Consider the following 15,358-nt stretch of genomic DNA (forward strand, 5'->3'; position numbering starts at 1 on the left):
ACTTGAATAATTGAACATTCAAAGGTAAGCAAACCATAAGGAACAATGCTAGCCATCCACTGGTAAGTATTCCATCCTCAGTTAGTGAGCCCTCTGCGACATGACCTTTATTGAGTTCACATTTATTTCAGCCACTATCTCTCTCTCTCTTTTCTCGCGAATTTGCTTATGAAGTTGCGAATCTGGCAGATAGCGCGTGCGGCGTGACGTGAACGCGTGTGGAGCAAACGAAGAGCGTAGTGCATATGCATGGCAGTTGGTTTTTTTTTTTTTTTTTTTTTTTTTGCACAGCGGCTCGGTTAAAGCGGTGTGATGGTACACGGGATCAGCGTGATGGGAAACTAACGGCGTTTGTTAGCGCTCATTGAAATCGCTGGTACAAAGCTGCCATGGCGTATGGTAGTTCGAACAATGGTCATTTATTCACATCTTTCTACATATAGTTAGAGTTATCTCGTTTTTTTTACGTCGTGCCTTTCCTTAACAAAAGCGTGACGAACAAATACACTGACGATTGTAGATCGGTCAATCCACTGGCTCTTCGCGGCTGTCCACATACAACATAAAATAAAAACGAATCGGCGAGCACTTAATTATTGAATGTCTTCTGCTTGCTTGATTGATTAATGCGTAACGTTTACGTACCAAATAAACACTGCACCTGTAATAGACGTCGTAGTAGAGGGCTCCGGATCCATTTTGACCAATTGGAGTTCACTTACGTGCACCAAAGCACTCCGATACACGAGCGTTCTTGCATTCTGGTCCCGTCAAAATGCGCGCGAGGATTGAACCCGCGGCTTCGCGCTTAGCGGCAGAACGTCGTGGCAGGTGAGCCACCGCGGCGGTCCAAATCTCTCCTGTGCAGTTGCAGCGTTCGCTTATAGCATTCGCGCCTGCGCTATAGCAAAAGTCCTGCATCAAATGGTGTTGCTAAAGTTGGAAACGGTGCCCCAAGTCTTCGAGTCCAGATAGCAACGCTGAAAAATAAGGCAATCGTAGGGCACACGTACAGGGCGTGTGCCATGCATTTCCTCACGTGTCACCTCTGTGAACTTGCTCTCACTGCTCTTTCGCTCTGCAGTCTGCCACTGTTTGCCGGACGTGTTATATCATCACGTCTGACCACACTGCTGGAAGTGTAACGGTAGTAAGTCGATGAAGATGGGGTGTTCAATTTCATTCATTTGCCAACGGCATAGACTCCACCCATGGCGTTTTCATGGCACTGAACAGACAGAACGTTTCGAGCTTTTATAACAGTGGACCAGCGAAAAAAGAAAAAGAAATTATCGTCATTGCAAAAATTATGGGCATCACTGCGTCCACTGTTAAAGAAAGGAATACAGCTGGCCAAGAAAAAAAAAACGCTTAAAACACAATGTTGATCAATCGCATCTGCTAAATTGTCTACAGAGCGCTGGTGAGGCGACTGACGTGGTTCAGATACTGTAAAACCTGCTATGGCCTCTGCGCTTGACTCAAGTCCTTTGCGGTGAGTTATAATGGTTCGTACCTGCGAGCCACCGCAGGACGCACTGACCTCGTTTTAATTTAGACCCGACTGCGCATTTAATAAGACAATAATTTAGGAACACAACGCAAAAAAAAAAAAAAAAGCAGGAGATGAACGCAAACTGAATTTGCCGCACACTTCTTTCCCCCTCACCGGCTGCGACGACGACCTTCCCCTCAAGACTCGACAGGTCGATGAAAGTGCGGACGCATCAATGTTCAACGCGGATGGGCCTATAGGCAGGTCAATTGGAGCCATGCTGAAGAGTTGCCACATCGGTTAATGGCCCAATGTGCCGAAAGAGGGTGCGCAACAGGGAGCATCGGTGCCAGATCCGCCGCGGTGCCTCCTGGAGGTGGGTTGGTGGTGCAGGCGGGAGCCCGAGGCCCGCAGTGGCAGCACGAGGTGATTGGGGGTGTGAAAGAAGGGGGGGGGTCGTGAAGCCAAGTGCGGTCGCCCAAGAATGCGGCCCGGCCGGACGACGAGCGAAGCGAAACGATGACCCAAGTGCATTACAGCGGCGGCGATGAATGCGCCCCTTGATACTGTCGGGGATAAAAGGGCGTTCTCGACAGCGGGGAAAGAAGATGTTGACGTCCCTAAATCATCGATTTGCCGCGCTTTTAAACTGAAGCTCTCGTTTTCGACGGTATACGGCGGCGATTCTTTGAGAAGACCAGCGCATCGGAGGTCAGCAGAGCGGCTAGACCGGCTGTCTTTGTGAAACCCGCGCGCAGCTGGAGTTCCCTGACCACCGACAGGGCTCCGCCGGGAGCTGACGCGTGAAGCGGCGTTACTCCGAGGCCCGTCCCACACTTCACGTCTCCCGAGCAGCAGAGAGGCACGCTCGACTTTCTTTCTTTTTTCTTTCTTTCTTCTTTCGTATGTCTTTTTTTTTTTTGTTCGACGTGGTCGCGACTCAGTGCATCGAGGTGTTCAGCTTCTCAGGATTAGCACCTTCCGAGGGTCGGAAGACATAACTCCGCTTCCGTTTTACTTGGGCCACAAATACCACTACAAAATCTTTTCCGCACGACTCCTGGTGTACTGCGACTTGTACTGTCTGTCACAAGGAGGCGAGCAGAATAAGCTTGTCTTTACGGCCAGAGGCGTGGACTAAACAACTACTGAAACCAGCGTCACATCAGCTATTATTCGCCCCCATCGGGGGGTGGGGGGGGGCACAATAAGTAAACCAACTGCCTCGCCCCCTCCCCCACCCAGAAGAACATTTTAGATGAAAGAAAGAAGCAGTCAGTTCGCTTCAAAATATATTCCAATGGAGTCAATACGCTTTTGTCTAACCTTTTCTTCCCCTGCTCGAAGCAACTCTAGAGCTCTTCAAGCTTAATGCTGTTGAGTGGCCCTTACGAAGTTCTCTTATTGAGTTTTCTTCGGTGAAAAATAAAGAAAAAATCCCAGGAAGCGCGGTCCGATAAACAGGGCGTGTGGGGAACGCCGGTCCATCCCTGAGAGGATAAATACGACGTCATAGCAGTGCGTGCTGCGGCGCAGTCGTGATGGAGTCCCTTTCGTATTTTAATCTCGTATAGCATTGTGCACATCACTCCACGGGTCTAGAACTGAAGGCGATAGACGCGTTTTGAGAGGGATCTATCTTGGAGACAGTGTAAAGGCATGAGTGGGCCGATTCCGTATATCCCGTTATAATGACACGTGTACTTGTTTATCTTTTTCGGGTGACCGCTTTTCACCGTCTAATAAATGATATCGCTCAGTGCGGGACGCGCCCGCATGTATCGCAAGTTTCTCGAACGCTATCGATGGTTCTTTCTGTTGTCTGTTGTCACCGAAGCTTGTGTAATCTGAATGCATGTGCGACGCGAATTGTGTAGAACTTTCCGGAAGACACGAGGGCACCAGCGATATCTCTGGAACCTTTGATAGCCCATGTATAAAAGCCGATGAGCTTGACCGGCAGATCAGATTTCGACGATCGCCGACCGTGTTCGCCGCTATCGCTGTGCTTTGAGTGCAACTTGCTTTTGTGGGCACAAGTTCGCCCAATAAAAGTTAGTTTCGTCGTTCACAGATTTGCCGCTGCATTAATCACCTTCACTGCTGCGTGACAATATCTGTACAATGCGGCAACATTATACAAACCAAAAGCATTCGGCGATGTTAGGAGTTATGATCTCGGTGAGAGCAACTGACAGGGGGGAAAGTGACGGAGCAGAGAATAATTAGCGGTGGGGCGTTGTGACGTACGGAGGCACGTGACATGAGTAGTGGTGGCGGCTGCACAAGCGTGTGACGGGCGAGCTGTATTGCGCAATGTTCTCCGCCACCGTGACTGCTCCCTATGGAGATAGTTCTGATAAAGCATTCTAGATGGATAATCATCGAATGATACGATGCCATATAGATATCGCATTGGAGTCCTTCAGGTGTAGCATGACAACCTGTGAGTGGGGGGGGGGGGCGCAATTGCACTTGATGAATGTAGGATCTGCCGATACATCAGCGGCATCATGTTGTATTAGCTGATCACGTGAACACCAAGTGGCGGTGGCGCGGTGGGAAAGTGATAGAAGTTTCATACAGGGTTCGGCTGACAATCGGCAAAACTCTGTATGATTTGACGATCGTTCAACTGTCGAATGATAGAGGTGCAGGCAGGGTGTTCATTTATTTTAATTTTTTATATAGGCTCAATACCATTTTTCTGTCGAATGATAGGGAGACGCGAATTAGAGACGGTCGAATGTAGCATAACGATCTGTGTTTTATTCCTATTTAAAGCTCTACACTGTTCGGCGCCTCTGCCACCTACTTTTAATCTAGCAAGGCATGAACTTACTGCCGCTGCAACATTGAAAACGGTGGATTAAGTACTGACACTGTATTTGTAACTTATAAACAACAACAAAAAATAAGAAAGGTAGTGCACATTTAGAAGTTTGCCAGGGTATGTTTAGGATATTCTTGAGTTATACCACAGTATAGGTGCTGCTGCAATTTCCCACGAGCCTGATCCATTGATATGGCTTGAATGCTTATAAGCGTACGTTTTTCAAAAGTAACGATACAAGAAAATCATAATGGATTAGCATCGACGTGACTGGGACCTGTGATAACAGCTAAGCCGTTTAACGTGAATGATCCATGACACATACGTTTAATGCAACGACTTCGTTTAACGCAATAAAACGCAGCAATAGTTATGTAATACTATCTTTCCTGTACACAGAGATCGCAGAAAGGGGTCGCACTTCGACACCTGCCTCGCCCTCGCACTTCATTGGAAAATATGCCTCGTGAGTCACTGGCGCAAGGGGTAAATAACGTCCACGCTGCCTAACTGGTTGGTTCGTCCTGTCAGCAGACCAGACATACAGCGGCTCTGCTCCGACGTAGCGACAAGCAGTACAGCCGCTTGCTGCAATTTCCCGCGAAATCTCCGGCCACTTCGGCGAAAGAGCCACGTGTCAAACAAATCGTCCGGCGTAAAACACTTGACTGATTGGGCGCCTTGTTCGCTTTTTTTCGCTCCCGACGTTGGTCGCAACCTGTGCCGAGCGTCGCCATAGCCACATCACACTATATTTCACGCGGAGAGGGAAACGCGCGAGGGGGGGTTCCGCATTCCTGCTGTCGACAGCGCCAGCGGAGCTCCCGCTGCGCGGAGACTCCGTGGCCGACCTTCGCCGCGCGACGGGTATTTTCCGAGGAAAGGTCACTCCAAACATTGACACCTAGTGCAAAGATAAAGTTTACCACGTATCAGAGAGCGCCCCTGTTAGACGCACTGGTCCGGCTACAGAGTCGCGCGAACGAGCCATGGCTGCGGCACATCGACGCCTCTCTCACAGTCGTCCGACGGTTAGTTGTCCTCGACCTTAGCTAACACCCGCTCACCGCTTCTGGTGGCCGCAGCGGCGCCACTTGTCCCTGCCTTCGCTTACGACTCGCCCCTCCTGGCACAACATGACAGGCCGCCAAATTTCAATTGTTTGGTAGATGGTCTAGCCGGAGCGTAGGGTGCGGCAGGAAATCTGTCGGTTGTGAGTAGAAAAGCACTTGACAGTGAGAGTAAGTTTTTTGCCACTTCTTCGCACTAAAGTCCCTGGATGCACTTATTCTAAAAAAAAAAGCTCTTCTGTATTTTGCTCCTCTCTCCCCTATTTCACCTTTTAATGGTATAGATATCATAGACTGGCGCACCGGCGGCGCTATACATATTCAGGCAAGGCTGCATTTAAGCTTTATTGCAAGGACGAGCGGACTCCCTAACAAGTAACGATCATCCATCACTGTCCACGTAATGAACCAGATTAGTCTGAACTAAACCCTGTTTGCTATCTCGTGCAACCTTTGGAGCGCTCTGAAATGGCCAGTTGAAAGTTCTTTAAGTATCGCTAGCCAACAAAGCGGCGTTGAAACAAACACTTGCTGGCTTTTCAAACTGGCTTTTCATTTATCGGATGCTTCCCTTTTCGCCATAATGTAGAGTTTCCTACAATAATTACCAGAGGGAACTTTGGCGTTGCGATCGTTCAGCCACCATGGGGATCATGGTTAGTACATGTGTCTGTCTGACCTTCGTGCTTGTGGCTTCAGACGTTTTTCTGGCTTCGTTTATTACGCTTTATCTGCCTTAATTGGCCTAAATTTCAAAGCAATCTACACTGTTTCTCTTTAATATAGAAGGTTCTGCGAAAATTCATAATCGCTGCTAATTGCAGTGGTCCCGCTTGTCTATCCCTCCGTGGTGTAACAGTTTCAATATCCGGCTTCTGTGCTAGAGGTCCTGTGTTCGAATCCTACCGTGGGACAACTTTAATATTGTTCGTTATAATGTAGTACTTTCTTGAAACTGATCAGTTTGGGAGGTCCTGAAATTGTTCAAAGCCAGAGGGACGAACTGTAGGCAAATACATCCACTGAACATCATTCCCATGCTCGCTTCTGTACCTTCCTGCTTGCAGCTCCCGTAGGCGCTAGCGCCATAGTTCGCTGTAGTGATTGTACGAAACTATGCCTTTCACCTTAGCGTTGCTGGCATGTTGGAAGATACAACGGCGAAACCGGTACAGTAAATGAAACGCCCGTAAATCTGTGTCAACCATGCATCTGGAGCCGTATTCTGTAACGATTTGGTTTCCGAAGAATTCAGTTTGGTGGTGGGGTCACATTTTGGTGGCCAGCTGAAGTAATGAAAACGCGAGAAAGGACATTGGCCAATCGGCGCGCAGGTATTTTTTCTGGAAGTGAACGTCACAAACCAAACGAAAGTATAGCTAATTAGGAACGTCTCTTGGTTACAACAATTACTACAAATAATTTGTTGATGCTATTGATGAGGCTTATGTCTTTCATTGTGAAACGTGTGTGGGACATTACTGGTAATGAGTGATTTAGCGTATTTTGTTTACTGCGGTTGACCTATTTAGGCCGCTAAGAGGCACGTCGTACGTTAACATGGCATGCAGGAATTCCACTGGCGTTTGAGTATGCGCAAGCATACGCCCAAATTTAAGTTTGTAGGGTCTTCGGGTCTCACAGGAGTATCGAACACCGCGGGTTAGAGCTTAGCGAGCCACAGGGCCGCGTCAGTCGTCGCCTTAGCGCCGCTGCGCGCGAGCTCAGGCCGCAGGGCGCTACCGAGCGATGCACGCGAGAACACAGTATTGCCGTGAGTTAGCGAGAACCGGTTATTGTTGTTACGTTTCGCCTCCGACGTGCGGTATAGCCGGCGCGGATGCAACGGACGCCGGGGCTTCGTTCACAGCGGCGGACATTTTGGCCAGTTCAGCGCTGTCCCAACGCCTCCTGCTGAGCGCGTCCAGGCATGTTTCAATGCCACGTGTCTTCGTGTGTGTGTGTGTGTGTGTGTGTGTGTGCGTGTGTGTGTGTGTGTGTGTGTGTGTGCATGTTGGTGCCCACGCTTGTCAAAGCGCGGCAGCCGGGGAGAGGAGCTCCCCAACTGTGAAGCGAGGAGGTCTGAGCGGCGCCGGCCCGGCGGATACGTCACTTCTTGTCACAACGTGTCCGTGCGCAGCCGTCACGTGCGCCTCTTGCGAGCTGTTCCTTCTTGCCCTCGCCTCCGAGAGTATAAAAGCAGCTGCCCCCGGACGCCAAGAGAGAAGCTTCGATTTATTCAGTCGAGTGACGTGGTCTCCCGTTTCTCCACTTCGGTCGACCTGACCGGCCGCTCTTTTGCGATGCTAGAATAAACAAGTTGTTCTGTTAGCAGTCGACTCATCCTTTGCCAGGACCTTCGGATGCTTCCAGCTGTGCCCCAGGCCGCCAGGCCAACGCTACCCTTGGGGCTTGCGACCCATTTGCAACATTGTATATCCTGCGGCACGCGGCACTGCACAAACGCCCGGTCCTGGGGCGGCGGGGAACGAAAGGGGTCCCGCACCAAGGGAGAAAAAATACAGTCATGGGCGCCTGTAGCGCGTTGCTGCGAGAGCACAGGCTCAAGCTGGAACACGCCGCTAGGAAAAGTCCCGGCGTCCATGCTACTTGCTCTCGCGATAACCAATGGGCCGACTCGCGAGAGTTCGGGCAATCTCCTTCGGGTTGGACCTCCGATGATTGCGGCTCGGCGTGGTACGACCTCGCGCGAGCACTAGGCACCCGTTCTTCGGCTTAGCGTCCGGGCAGGATCAACACAAGGTACGCATTCCCGCATAGGCAAAGGTACCGTGCGTGAGCTCAAGTCCTAGTCACAAAGGTGTCGGCTGACGAGAGGAAGCATGTGCGTACCCGGCGCAGTCCCAAGAGAGAAGAGACGCTACCGCCACGAGAGTAGCCGCCAGGGGCCCCTCGTGACGTCTTAGCCCCACCCTCACCGCGAACCATCGCGAGTGTAGCGCCACCGCTGACAACTGGTTCGGAGCGAGGAGGAAGTAAGGCATAGGGATTGCAGGAACAGGCGAATGCGCCCGCGCAATGGCGCGTCGAATTCCCCAAATCCCCAGAAGTACCCCCAAATTTTAGTTGGCCCACCCCCCAAGTCTCTGGTTGGTCCATGTCCAAATTTAAGTTAGCCCACTCCCAAATTTCAAGTTGGCCCACCCGCAAGTTTTAGGTTGACCGACCCCCAAAAATAAGTTGGCCCACCTCCAAATGTAAGTTGGCCCAAGTCCAAATTTGAAGTTGGCCTTCTATAACCTTCCCCATGCCATTTCGCTCTGAATGCCGATCTCGCCCGTGCACATGGCACGCACAGGCTCTGCACACGGCACATGGTGCCTTCGGGGCCGGTATTTTGTAGCGATGCCTTTTCCGATTCTATGCTTTTTCAGGCTTTTCGCGCTTGGCCAGTGGTCAGAGCGACGGTCTGCCCACATTATCAACGGGATCAGGCGGCCGTGTGTGGTGGAGCATAAGAATAGCATGGAGTAAGGCATAAGGCATCGCTGAAAAATTGCCGCCCGGATCACACCGAAGCACCCTGCGCCACTTCGATTCGTAGCAGACGACAATTTCGGCTTCCGCATGATTGACATGTGCGTGACGTCAACATAATATGCGTGCGCGCCCCGAGGCGATGGCGTCTCCTAAGCGGCGACCAATCGCTGCTCGCAAAGCGAATTCTTCGGAAACCGAATCGTTACAGAATACGGCTCCTGACTGCGGTGCGGCTTTTTTATCTTCTTTTCTGCCGATAGACTTGTAAGTGAGCTTTCCTCTATTATAACGGGTTCCTTCCTTCAATTCAAACGGTTGTCTTATTTTTTTTTTTTTCATTGCGTGGAGCATATAGCGCGATTCGACCTGTTCGGATGGATTGCCTCAGGAGGAGGACATTACTTTCAGGAAAAAAAAAACGCTATGTCCGAGTAACCATGTAAAATAATTCAATAAATAATTTTCAATTACTCACTTTCAGGCAGATGTTGCAATTGCGAAATATAAGACGAGTAGTAGTGAAGTCATGTCGGTTCAGCAGAAATCCTTAGGCTTGTTTGTGGGGATTCATTGCTATGTGTCGCGAGAGCAGACAGCTCCTGTGCCATCGTGTGCCGTGCAAGGGGCAGAAGAATTACGGGTGCAGCGCCGGGCTGATTTGAGGCCACGAAAATGGCTGATTTCTGCTGGCCCTAACCCTTGGGGTCTAGCAGCAGTACGAGATATCACTCCCCCTAATCAACTAAAGTAGCCAGTTTAGCCCTCTAGTTAAAATCGCCCCTAACTGCTAGAGGGACGCTTTTGTGAAGCTTACGCAGATGTATTTCGTAGCACATTTTAAGGAGAGATATCTCAAAAGTGGTGCTATATAGTCATAGTATTTCTGCTAAGCATACGTGGATTCACTCTACTACTCGGGTTCAATTTCTCGACGAGACCATCTGTATTAAAGTGACTCATACATTTGCAGCATTAGCAATGATGCCAATCGTGTTCTATGCTACCTACGCCGTAATCTACGTCTTGTTCCCCCTTCAGTAAAACTATTAGCCTATTTAATTATTTGGTCCTGGCCATGACCTAATTTCCGTGAAATTTTTGCACAGCACTATTGTTTATTCATCTATTTTACTAGCAAAACTTTTTCAACAATCGCTTGACACAGGATACCTGCCCCTTGATTGGAAAGTCGGTAAGGTGATTCCACTTTATAAATCAGGTGACAAGCATTCTCCTCTCAATTATCGGCCTATTTCACTAACCAGTATCCCATGCAAAATATTAGAACATATCCTATATTCACAGCTTGCTAACTTTCTTGAGTCAAACTCATTTTTTTCAAGTTCACAGCATGGCTTTCGAAAAACATATTCTTATGAAACGCAGCTGGCTTCCTTCATACATAAGCTACACCTAATTCTTGATACTCGTTCTATGGCAGATTGCATTTTCCGAGACTATTCCAAAGCTTTCGATAAAATGTGTCACAAACTGCTACTTCACAAACTACAGCTCATGAACATTGACCCCAAACTTCTTGCTTGGATTGAGTCTTTCCTTAAAAACCGTTCGCAATACGTGTCAGCTAATAATCTTAACTCTCACTCAAACCCTGTCCATTCCGGCGTCCCACAAGGCTCCGTCCTCGGGCCTCTTCTTTTTCTAATCTACATCAACTATTCGCCTTCTTCTGTTTCCTCTCATATCCATTTATTTGCGGATGACTGCGTAATCTTCAGAGAAATAACAAGCAGTGCACGACGATGTAACCGCTCTTCAGTCTGACCTGAACGCTATTTCGTTGTGGTGTAAAACATGGCTAACGGAACTTAACATCACAAAATGTAAATCTCTTCGCGTATCCAGAACTTGCAAAAGTATCCCCACTTATTCCTTAGATCATGTCCTCTTAGAATCGGTAGACTCATACAAGTACCTTGGTGTACACATCACTTCCACTCTCACTTGGTCTGTACATATCACATACATAATTAACAATGCTAATCGTATGCTTGGTTACATCCGCCGCAACTTTTCTAAAGCGCCCTCATCCCTCAAACAGCTGTTGTACAAAACGTTAATACTTCCGAAACTAGAGTACGCCGCATCCATCTGGGACCCTCATTATGAAAACCTAATACATTCACTAGAAATGGTCCAAAATAACTCAGTTCGCTTCATTCTTTGCAACTATAACAGGACCGCTAGCATATCTTCAATGAAATCAAGCCTTAATCTACCATCCCTAGCCTCACGTCGCAAAGCGTTTCGTATCTGTCTGTTCCATAAGATGTTTCATCATCCACACTTGCGTAGCGAATTAATCCCTCCCCCACGTCACCTATCATCGCGATTAGATCATGCCTAAAAGGTCGGTGTCCCATTTTGTAGAACTAACGCTTTCTTTCAGTCATTTATACCTCGTACAGCAGCAGAGTGGAATCACCTTCCCGCACTGACAGCCACCATCAAAGATTACCAGCTTTTCAAGAACGCCTTAGCTAATATTGTATGAGTAGACACACCTGTTAACTTTTTATTGCAATACTCCTATTCCTTGTATCACATTTCTTTTTTTTTTCTTGTTTTTTGTCCCTGTAACCACTCCCCTCTCCAATGCCAATGGCCCTGAGGGTACATGAAATAAATAAAGATAAGAACACTTGTTCGACCCAAACTGGAATACGCATGCTCAGTGTGTGACCCATACCAATCTAACCTGGCAACAGTACTGGAATCCATACATAATTAATGTATGCAGATGACACTAATATCTTCTCTTCACATAATCTACTGACACTAGAATTGTCTGTATATACCTACCCTGCACACCTATCGAACTAGTTGAAAAGAAATAGATTGCAGTTAAACGCCTCTAAAACAATGTATCTCATATTTCGTCCTGTCAATAAACGTTTACACAACAAACTTAGTGTAAAATTTGAGGACACTTTGATAAAGTAAGTTAAAGAGCAAAAGTTTCTCGGGCTTCAGTTTCACGAATACCTGTGCTGGTCTGTGCACATAAAGAACTTAAGTATGGAACCAGGCCCGTACAGTTGGATGGCTGTACAAGATATATCTTAGCTCATACCTATCCGGCTAAAAAGGAATATTTATTTTACCTCTTTTACTCCAAGTTAACATATGGTTTATTGATGTGGGGGACCACTGCGCGACACAATTATATTAAACTCATTACTTTACAAAAAAATTTTTGCGCTGCTTTGAATCTTTTCATGCAAACGTACAGGATTTAAGAACTCCTCTGTTCAAGAAACGTAGTATCCAAAGGGCGGACCAGTTATATTATTTAAAAGTCTTGCAAGAAATACACCAGAAGGAACTTTACGAAAGTAATGGCTCTGAAAACGCTCAATATCATTTAAGGCACCAAAAGCATCGAATACCAAAAATGAGAACAAACTATGGCAAGCAAAAATGGCCTCTCGAATACCTGCCATCCTAAACAAGTTTGAAGGAGTGCTAAACTTTGAATGTATATCACGTGTATTTAAACGCCATGTTATGCAGACATTGTTGTTCTCTGGTATAAAGTACAATCAGAACTAAGCAGTTTCTTTTTCCAGAAATACAAAACGTATGTAGTACAGACAATACATTGTAAATCTTGTATTGTGTCCCTGTTATTGTGTATATTGAATCGATGTTATCTATTGTGTGAGAGGTTTCACAATCTACACGTGCAATGCATCTTTTATTTTGTGCGTAAATTTATATAGTGTCATTAAATGTGTAACCTGTTGTGTGTGCTACTGTACAAGTGGCACGTTCTTGTAACTCTAGGACTGTGTAGAATGTCGCGTTGTATATCTTCTCTTGCTCGGCACAATTTTCCTTTGGATGTTTCGCAACTGCATCGCTCCGAACTGTATAGGGTCAGAGGCCTCGCTAGGCACCAACTGCATTTGCTTCTGTCCCTGCATCAGGCTTTGTATTCTGTCTTCTTCTGAAACTGAAATAAAAAAAAGGAAACACGGCCCCCAGCACAGCATCCCAACGCTCTAACCATCAGGCCACAATCGCACTTTCTTTTCTTACGTGGTATTTATTACAATGAATGAAATCGTATGTGTACAGAAACTATTTACATTATTGTGGGCACCAGATGGTCAAAACCCATGACAGGGCAATGAGCATTACATACAAAGAAAACTTCATACAAAGCAACACCTTCCATCACAAGTAAAACTTGAAAGAAGTTAAACACCTAATCAAATGCGTATAACTGTCAGCCGGATTGGTAGGTCACAATCGCGCGTATACTTCTATCGCGCACACGCGAGCAATTAGATCTGCGAGATGCGTGTTGCTGTTGTTGTTGCTGTCGTTGACGATTATTATTATTATTATTATTATTATTATTATTATTATTATTATTACTATTATTATTATTATTATTATTATTATTATTATTATTATTATTATTATTATTATTATTATTATTATTATTATTATTATTATTATTATTATTATGGTGATGGTGATGATTTCCATACTATGGCACATATCCACATCGGGGGATTGGCCAGAACGCTCGCGGTACATTTAAAATAAATAAGGAGAAATGATGAACTAGAAGGCAATATAAGAATTGTCACACTGCGCAGTATAGGTGCGCGAGAGCACATCTGCGCGCGTCACTTTTCTTTACCCCAAATAGGCAGGAATACAATGGGCAGATTTACAAGATTTCATTAACTACTTAACGAAAGCTTCGCTTCAGAAGATTCCAGAATGTGCATTGGGTGTGCATATTTTCTTCTTCCGAGCTTTTGATATTTTTTTTCCCTTCGCGCTATTGATTTTTTTTAATACATCTTAGGTGGGTCAATTTTTGATTACTGTATTATTGCCGACTTTCCGGCGACCCATTTATCTCGTTTATATCACGCAATAATAAACAATAACAGTAGGCGAAGAGAGATGATGTGAGCGATCGATGCGTCCAACGTTCAAACTCTGGCAGTCGATTAGGGTGGAGGTCTACAAAGCCAAGGTGGCGGCAACGCGTTGCGTGAAGGACCGGGCACGTCCACACCAACACTCTCTCACTAGAGCGGGCAATGCGGATTAGTTCTTCGTATAGAAGCGTCTGATCGATTACTTGTGAAACAGGGACACTACTTTTTGTTTTCCTATCTTAGTTGTCACGAAATAAATGCATTATTACATTCATCCTAAAGCAGAGCAGTGTGATTCTGCGCTTGATTTTAGTATACTGAAGTATATTGAATGGACTTCTGACTGGTCACTCTAATTCGCACCTAACTATTAGGAAAATTTAATTGCTTCAAGTGGTTGGTAACAGAAAATTGCTCCTACTCGACGAACATCCACTAGCTATTACAGACACTCATGCAACGTGTCCCTCTCAAGTTTACAGGCTTTTTATTTAGGACTGCAGCTAATTCCTCGGTTAGCAGAATGGCTCAGGGGCAATGTACATTCATTTATAATAAAAATAACTAGCACAAATGCAAAGTGGTTGCAAGTTATTTCTTGCACCGTACGTGCGTGCTAATGTTGAATTCATGGCTCTAATTTTGTTGCGCATTAAACAAGACACTCTAATTGAAGCCACATTTTATTACGACGGTCATGAGAAGGGCAACTTTATCCAAGGGCAGAGAGAACAGCAACCGATTATATGCTCCCTTGAAATGACCGAAGATGCATCGGGCAAGAAGAGTTTGTTATCACAAAATTCTGGACCGTCTTGTCCAAGCTCTTCCGAAATTAGATTCACGAGGTTTTCTTGAAGGCATCGGAAGCTCATGGTTGACAAGAGGGTTAGCGCACGCCGTGGGCAATTACATCGCATAACGATTTTCTTTAGTATTCTTTAACGGGAATTCCCACACGCACTAGTTCAGTGACTGGACGCGACAGCAAAGAATCATCGAAATGTGCATGGTTCGGCTACTGCAGACTATGCGCGGGGTTTCGGCCTGACCGTGTTTTGCTTGCGACCCGGGGTCGCAGACAAAGGGAGGCCGTGAAGAGGGAAAGGCGTTGACGTAAGGGCCGCACAAAGCTCGCCATACACGGGGGCTGCCTATTTGTTCGCAAGGGCGTCTCCGGAGAAATAACAGGGAGGACGAAAAAGAAGAAAAAAAGGCGCGGTCGATGTCGGTCTCGAGTATCAACCGAACGATGACATCTCGGCCCGAACGGATGCGACGCGGGCCCGTGCATGCACGCACAGGGAGAGATGCTCGACCAGGCAGAAAACAGTCGGTTCCTTTGTGGTGGCTGCTTTATTGCGTGCCTTGCACTGTCATCCCTTGTGTTGATCCTGGAATGTGGCATTTGTGGAAGCCAGACTGAGCTCGGTATTGCGTGGAGGGCTGATTCATCAGCGCCGCGATCAACCGGAGAGCACAACGGCGCGTACAAGAAAAATAATTCGGCTCGAGGCTAAAAGAAAGATAGAAG

Source organism: Dermacentor variabilis, chromosome 1 (genome assembly GCF_050947875.1).
Source record: "Dermacentor variabilis isolate Ectoservices chromosome 1, ASM5094787v1, whole genome shotgun sequence".
NCBI classification, from domain to species: Eukaryota; Metazoa; Arthropoda; class Arachnida; order Ixodida; family Ixodidae; genus Dermacentor; species Dermacentor variabilis.